The sequence below is a fragment of the Carlito syrichta genome, unplaced genomic scaffold, assembly GCF_000164805.1.
Source record: "Carlito syrichta isolate Samal-C Ts95f unplaced genomic scaffold, Tarsius_syrichta-2.0.1 Scaffold302779, whole genome shotgun sequence".
Lineage (NCBI taxonomy): Eukaryota > Metazoa > Chordata > Mammalia > Primates > Tarsiidae > Carlito > Carlito syrichta.
Window position 1 is genome coordinate 599,132 of NW_007246875.1, and position 8,271 is coordinate 607,402.

At 42.7% G+C, this 8,271-nt stretch overlaps 1 long non-coding RNA gene across 1 annotated transcript; it reads right to left on the reverse strand.

Annotated features, from left to right (window-relative positions):
• Window positions 1-6,695: 6,695 nt before the first annotated feature.
• On the reverse strand, window positions 6,696-8,257 carry LOC103259477. Its single transcript, XR_504237.2, has 2 exons — window positions 7,912-8,257; window positions 6,696-7,620 (listed from the first exon to the last, which is right to left on the reverse strand). It is a non-coding gene; the product is annotated as an uncharacterized LOC103259477 (long non-coding RNA).
• Between the last annotated feature and the right edge of the window lie 14 nt (window positions 8,258-8,271).

Consider the following 8,271-nt stretch of genomic DNA (forward strand, 5'->3'; position numbering starts at 1 on the left):
GACAGAGGACTGATACAGGTTAGAGAGACAAACAGAAGGACATAGTGTTGGTTTTGGCATACAACGGGCACCGAAAAAAAGGATGAATTTGGATTGGAAATATCTTTCCTTGAAGATCTTTATCACATTCACCAAACAGGAATAGTAGCTAATAATTATCTAGCATCCCTCCCTCACACAAACAAGATGCCATTAAACCCCAAATTAACTTAATTTGTTTATATTAGTGGCTCTAAGTAATGAGGTACAGCTCCCACCTCTTTCTTGGTACGATGGGAATCTTTGTCACATTTCACTGTACTTGTTTCTATTTTTGCACAATCAGGGTAAGATTAGAGCCTTGCCAGTTCTCAGCAGAAAGACGAGTTTGATTTAACTACTCTGCGGAATGCATAGAGCAATGATTTGGTTGCTGGTTCTGCACATCTGTAGGACAGCAAAATGGGGTCACCTCTTTGCCAGCAGAAACTATGGCTAATATTTGTCATAGTTGGACCATTACTATGGTTCTTTTTGATAATTAGTGCAAGAGTGTCTCATGAATTCTCCAGTTTAAAATCACAAGCTTCCTTCAGCCTTTGCTCTCATTAGGCTGCCTCCAGCTTTGTGTTACAGCCAGTGTGTACGGTACTTGGGGAATCAAAAACTGAACTCTAATTTAAATGTTGGTATGCATTTAATCAAACTATAGGCAAAGTAAATTTGTTGCCCTCTCTTCTTCATCAAGTACAACTGAGGCAGACGTAAGCCATTTGGGGTTGTTTAGTCTCCTTATGGGAAAAAAATCCTACTGTGTGTATTTTTGGCAGGAGGTCATGCCCCAGCTCTCACTACAAAAGTAAAAGAGGCCTCATTTTTCCTTCTAGATGTCTCTAGGCATCCTTGGCTGTTGAGATGTATTGATAACTGTCTTCCAGCATAGAATCTAGCAAGGATTCTATGACCCTTTCCTCGAAGTTCTTCTAATACATCCTGCTTTTTTTTTTTTAAGTTGGGAGTCTCGCTCTGTCACCCAGGCTGGAGTGCAGTAGCTCTACCACAGCTCACCACAGCCTCCACCTCCTGAGCTCAGGCAATTCTTCTGCCTCAGTCTCCTGAGTAGCTAAGATTACAGGTGCAAGCCGCCACACTTGGTTAATTGCTTTTTGTTTTTTTGTATAGACAAAGTCTTGCTATGTTGCCTAGTCTGGTCTTGAACACCTGGATTTAAGCAATCCTTTCACATAGGCCTCCCAAAGTGCTGGGATTACGGGTGTGAAAGACCACACCCAGCCATACAGCCTATATTAAATTCAGTTACCTAGAGTTGTTTTTAACATTCTAACTAAAATACCTTTGTTTTGTACATCAATACTCTCTTTTTCTTTAGAGATGGGGTCTCGCACTATGTTGCCTAAACTGGAGTGCAGTGGTGTGATCATAGCTCACTATGGCCTTGGCCTCAAACTCCTGGGTTCAACTGATCCCCCTTGAGTACTGGGACTACAGGCATGCACCACTAAACTCAGATAAGAGACTCTCTTTTTAAAAATTAGAACAATAGACTGGGTGCAGGGGCTATAATCCCAGCACTGTAGGAGGCTGAGGTGAGAGGATTGCCTGAGCCCACGTGTTCGAGAGCAGTCTGGGCAACTTGGCGAGACCTCATCTCTACAACAAGTCAAAAATTTAGCTGGGCGTGGTGGCATGTGCCTGTGGGCTACTTGGAAGGCTGAGTTCCAGCTACTTGGAAGGCTGAGGCGGAAGGATCCTCTGAGCCCAGCAGGTCGAAGCTGCGGTGGCCGTGAGCATGCCACTGCACTCCAGCCTGGGCAACAGAGTGAGACTCCCACTAACTAACTAACTAAATAAATAAATAAGAATAATAAAAGAATAACTATATGCCCTCCACAGTGGTTCTCAACTGCAAGCCAGCATCAGGATCACCTGGAGGACTTGTTAAAATACAAATTGCTGGGCCCCATTCCCTGAATTTCTGATATAGTAAGTCTGGAGTAGAGCCTGAGAAGTTGCATTTCTAACAGTTCCCAGGTACTACTATGTTGCAATTATCCTAGTGACCATACTTTTGAAAACCATTGTCTTAATTATAATAAGGTTTCCTCCATTCCTGTCCAAAAACTAGCAAAATATTTAGCAAGTAGACAATGACCTAGGGTCTTTCTTGGGATTTCCTTCCGTCTGTTGCTTTCCCTGGTTATTGTTGTTTATATACTGTCGATGAAACATAACAAATTTGGAGAGCTTTTTGTCTTGTTTTCCTGGACCAATAAAGATGGTAAAATCTTGAAGGAGTAGACAGCCAGAAGCCTGGGCATGTCCTTTGTTGATTTACAATAAAATGATCACATCTGAATTTTAAAAAATTGAACTTATATTAATAGCATTTTTTATTAGAATAATCAATTTAATTATTGAAAATACTGCTTGCCTAAGTGGGAAATGCTCTATAAACAAAATTACATTTTAAATGAATAACAGCAGTTCAATAATTTTTTTAAATTTTCACTCATGACCCTCTGAACGTAAACTGTGGGGTTCAGTTAGGGTCTTTAAAGAAAGCTGTCAAAATTATTTTTCACAATTGTCTCTAATTGCCTGGCGCATATATTTGAAGAAATAATCTATATCTCAAATAATTCCACAGCCATAAAATACAATAACGACACATCTATCGGGATGGTTTCAATAAAAAATAGTGACAACACCAAACACTAGCAAGAATGCTGAGAAGCATCGCTGGTGGAAAAGTAAAATGCTACAGCCACTCCGGAAAACACTTTGGCAGTTTCTTATAAAACGAATGCAATTTCCATATGACTCAGTAAATTGCACTCTTGGGCACTTATCCCAGAGAACTGAACACATGTTCACATAAAAACCTGTACACAAATGTTCATAGTAGTTTATTTGTAATAGACTGGAACTGGAGTGTCAGCCAGATGTCCTTCAAAGAATGAGTGGTTCAAAAAACCGTGATTCATCCATATCATAGAATACCACTCCGCAATAAAAAGGAACCACCTATTGATACGTGTAAGGACTTGGGTGAACCTCCAGGAAATTAAGCCGGGTGCAAAAAAAATTTTTCCAAAAGAGATCTTGTATGATTTCCTTCATACAACATTTCTGTAATCTACACTTTTTTTTCAAAAAAATAAAGAAAGGGTCTCCCTGTAATCCCAGCACTTTGGGAGGCTGAGACGAGTGGATTGCCTAAGCCCACAGGTTTGAGACCCGCCCGGGCAACTTGGCAAGATCTTGTCTCTAAAGTAAATAAAAAATTAGCCAGGCATGGTAGTGGGCGCCTGTAGTTCCTGTTACTTGGAAGGCTGAGGCAGAAGGATCGTCGGAGCCCAGCAGGTCCAGGTTGCGGTAACTGGAAGCATGCCACTGCACTCCAGTCTGGGCGACGGAGTGAGACTCCAACTCAAAGAAGTAAAATAAAATAAAGTAAAGTAAAATAAAATAAAATAAAGTCAGGGTCTCACTTTGTCACCCAGATAGGAGTGCAGTGGCATGATCATGACAGGACGATCATGGTTCACAGGAGCTTCCACCTCCTGGGCTCAGGTGATCACTCTGCCCAGCCTCCTCAGTAGCTGGAACTACAGGTGCAGGCCATGATGACTGGCTAATTTCTTTCTTTCTTTTTTTTGTAGAGACACGATTTGTAATGACATTTTTTGAAACAAAGGACAGATTAGTTGTTGCCAGGTGTTAGAGGGTGGAGTTTATAAAGGAGCAACACGAGGGATTTGTGTGGTGTTGAAACTGTTTAGTATTTTGAATATGTGAAACTATGCGTGTTAAAACTAAAACTTAAACACACACATACATATCAGTACAAGCAAAACTGGAAAAAGTTGAATAAGATCACTGGATTATATCAGTGTCAGTATCAATGCCAATATTAGTTGTGATATTATACTAGTTTTGTAAAATGCTACCATTGATAAAAACTGGACAGGCCGGGCTCAGTGGCTCAGCCTGTAATCCCAGCACTTTGGGAGGCCGAGGCGAGTGAACTGCCTGAGCCCATGGGTTCGAGACCAGCCTGGGCAACTTGGCCAGACCTTGTCTCTACAATAAATTAAAAAAAAAACTAGCCAGGTATGGTAGAGCATGCCTATAGTTCTGGCTACTTGGAAGGCTGAGGTGGAAGAATCACCCCAGAGCCCAGCAGGTCGACGCTGGGGTGGCCGTGAGCGTGTCACTGCACACCCACCTGGGCGACGGAGTGAGAGTCCAACTCAAAAAAAAAAAAACCGGACAAAGCATAAAAGGTATCTGTCTATATTATTTCCTTCAACTGCATATGATTATCTCAATAAAATTTTCAATTAAAAAATGTAATAAACTTTACATTGATGACAATAATAAAGCAAGTCTTGCATATTGGTCATATTTAGTTTAGGTTGTGATTTAGAGAAAAATCCCAATGGCCTCTGGGCATAAAAGAATAAATAATGTGCTAATTAAGTAACTTTTACCTGGAGCCTGCTGTATTACAATGCTAAATCTATATCCAGGATTTAGTTTAAGCCTTACCAATAACTTTCAGAGAGAGGTATTATCTCCACTTTACAGGTAAGGCTTGAAGAATTGTATTAACTTGCTCCAGCACCAGCTGGTGATGGGGTGGTGTAAGGGTAGAGTGTGGTTCTATGTGGGTCACAGCTACCTTCTTTTCGGCATACCCACTACCTTTATTTTTTTATTTTTATTTTTTTTGAGTTGGGGTCTCACTCTGTCGCCCAGACTGGAGCGCAGTGGCTGTTCCTGGCCACCGCAGCCTCGACCTGCTGGGCTCTGGCGATCCTCCCGCCTCAGCCTTCCAAGTAGCCGGAATTACAGGCGTGCGCTACCACGCCCGGCTGATTTTTTGATTTATTGTAGAGATGAGGTCTCGCTGCCCAGGCGGGTCTCGAACCCGTGGGCTCAGGCAATCCACTCACTTCAGCCTCCCAAAGGCGCGGGATTACAGGCTGAGCCACCGAGCCCGGCTCCCACTACCCTTAAAAGGGGCTACCACTGTTCTCAATCCTGAACACATATGTATGGGATATTCCCAATGTCATTTGATTGACAATTTCCTTTAGAAAGGAGTTCTTAGGGACTATGAGCCCTAAACTGTGAACCCACAAACTGGTTTCAGATCATAAACTCACAGAAATAAGATGCAAATATTGATGTTTATCTGCATATGAATCTTTCTGGGGAAAAGGGAATAGTTTCCATCAGATTCTCAAAGGGTGTGGGACTCAAAAACAGGTTAAGAACGACTGCAGTCAGATCCAAAGAGGTTTTTCCACTGGAAATGTTTTAAATGTCCAATAACACTGATGCAAGGAAGTGATACATTTGGGGGAAATAACTCAGCTGCCAAGTTCTACAAAGAAAGCAGAATCAAAACTGGTCTTTGTAAAGCCACTGCAAAGAAGACAATTGAAGAGACTCTCCAAGTTCCATCTCGGTTTCAGTTAAATTGTTTGACATTTCATATCTATTTGTTCCAGATAGCTTGAGAAGACAGTATATTTGTCAAATTTGTCAAATGGGATAAAAGGATATCAAAGTACACCTTAAGTTGTGGGGTGGCCCACAGCCTTTGAACAAAATAGTGACTGATTTTTTTTTAAAGCAGGATTTATTATTATTTTGTTTTTGTTTTTGTTTTGAGTTGGAGTCTCACTCTGTTGCCCAGACTGGAGTGCAGTGGCCGCTCCTGGCCACCGCAGCCTCGACCTGCTGGGCTCTGGCGATCCTTCTGCCTCAGTCTTCCAAGTAGCTGGAATTACAGGCGCGCACTACCACTCCCGGCTAATTTTTGATTTATTGTAGAGATGAGGTCTCACCAAGTTGCCCAGGTGGGTCTCGAACCTGTGGGCTCAGGCAATCCACTCACCTCAGCCTCCCAAAGGCGTGGGGTTACAGGCTGAGCCACTGAGCCCAGGTTAAATCAGGATTTATTGAGAGGACAGAAAAGTTCCTGCAGTGGGAGGGGTCCCAAAGGGGTTGCCTGTGACTGATGATTTTAAGTGAGCAAATACCTTTTATCATTTTCATCAACTTTTTAATTTTTTCATTATACTTTAAGACGACAGGGATATTTTAAAAATCAGCTTATATTGAAGTAAGGTGTATAGATCAAAGCGGCTACATAACTACACTTACACTGCAGTGTAAACTGTGCTGGAAAATTTATTCACTTTTATGCCTTTGCACCGGCTGTTCCCTCTGTCTGTAATACCCTTCCCTACTTCCTTGACCAGCAATCCTGAACATTGCCTTGAAGCCCTAGATCAAAGTGTTTGGTGACTCTTTTGAGTTATACCCATTTCTCTCTTTGGCAGAATTGTTCTGTAATCTGTGATCTAGCCCCTTGTACACATCCTTGTCATTGTTATCACTGTCAGGTGTTCGTGTCTATTTCCTTCAGTTAACTTGAACCTCTGGAATGCTGAGGCTGTGACTGAATTTTGTTCTTTGTTCCTAGACACATAGTAGGTGACTGGTGTTTGATGAACAAAATATTAACTTCCATTTAGAAAGATCCTCTTTGTGCTGGCTGTGGTGAAAGACACTGTTGGGTATACTTAGATGACAACAGCAATTGTAGATGATCCTGAGCTATTATGATTAGACATGATTTTTTTGACTTATGATGGCACAAAAACAATACACATTCAGTAGAAACTGTACTTTAAGTTTTAATTCAAAATTCTATAACTTTATTGTAAAACAGGCTTTGTGTTAAGTGATTTGTCCAGCTGTAAGCTAATGTGTTCTGAGCACATTTAAGGTAGGCTAAGCAACAATGTTCTGTAGATTAGGGTATTAAATGCATTTTCTTTTTAAAAATTATTATTTTTATTTTAAAGATATGGGGTAAAATTCAGGGTATTGAATGCATTTTCATTTTATGATATTTTCAGTATACATGGGTGTATTGGGATATAACTCCATCATACATCAAGGAACATCTGCACTTGTTAATAAGTAAACAAAATGCCTTTTGGAAGCCTCCAGAAGCAACCTTCTGCCTCAGGGGTTGAAACAAGCAAAGGAAGGCCCAGATGTCTAGGCAGGTAGAAAAACAATGAGGTTAAACAGTGAGAGGTTTCTAGGTCAGGAACAGCTGGGGATCAGAACAGGTAAGCAAAAAGAGATGTTTAGTTTGCTTTGGAGGCAAAAGACACCTTGAATATGGGAATAAAGAGGAGGGGGACATACTAGCGGGACTGACATAAGAATGAAGATTACTTGGGAGTGTGAGAGACAATGGATTTACTCAGACGCAGGGACTCACTCTCAGGGATGATTGCCTACAAACGGAAACGGAGCTGATTCTGGATCTAATGCCGTTGCTGAAACATAGCTTGTGTCCACTAGGATCACTGAAAGTCTCAGCCGCGAGGTGCCAGAGCCACGACCTAGGGCCATCTTTTTATTTGACAGATGTGATGCCTTGAATCCAGCCCAGGAGTTACTGCTTTTGCTGGGCTCGGCCAGAGGCAGGCAGGCAGGCAGGCATGTCAAGATGCTCTAGGCAGAGAGCTTCATTCTGTGTCCTCAAAGGCTGCGGGGGATGGCAGCAGTGGCCCAGAGCCTGGTTTCCTTGGGACACAAACAAAATACGAGCATTAAAACAATCTGTCTGAGCAAAATCAGGTAGTGGGTCGGAAACAAGTTCGATAAGCCTAGTTGCCCTCTCTAACCACACATTTCCTCTGCAACATGTTAACAAAGCGAGGAATGTGTTTGCTGGGGAAAGCATAACGAGCTTTTATGGTAACCTGTAACTCTGGGAGGAGGGAACGTTTAGCAGAAGGCAGGGAGACACAGCCATGACGCTGCTTGTTTTGTTTGGCCAAGTTGTATGCAGCTTAGATAATCACAGACACCTACCTCTCAACTTTATCCCGCTCATCTCGCTTCCCTTGTCCGTACACGGCGCTTCCTGCGATTCTGGCAACTTTGTTTTGGGTCAGTAGAGCACACCAGGTGCACAGAGCATACCTACGGGAGTCTGTCTCCTGGAGAAGTCCCTCCCTTGAGTCTGCACGATCTAAAGCTCTTCCCTTAAAAAACGGTACGCCATGCCTGTGGGCGAGGGGCTTCGTGCAGGAACAGGCCACGGCTTCACGCCACCCTCTCTGCCATCACTTATCAGGAGCCGGGAGCCCGGATCCCAGACGAGGAGAAAGCCACACCGGTTTCTAATGCTCAGCCGCATCGGCAGATCGGCTCGCCCAAGGAAGGGGGCCG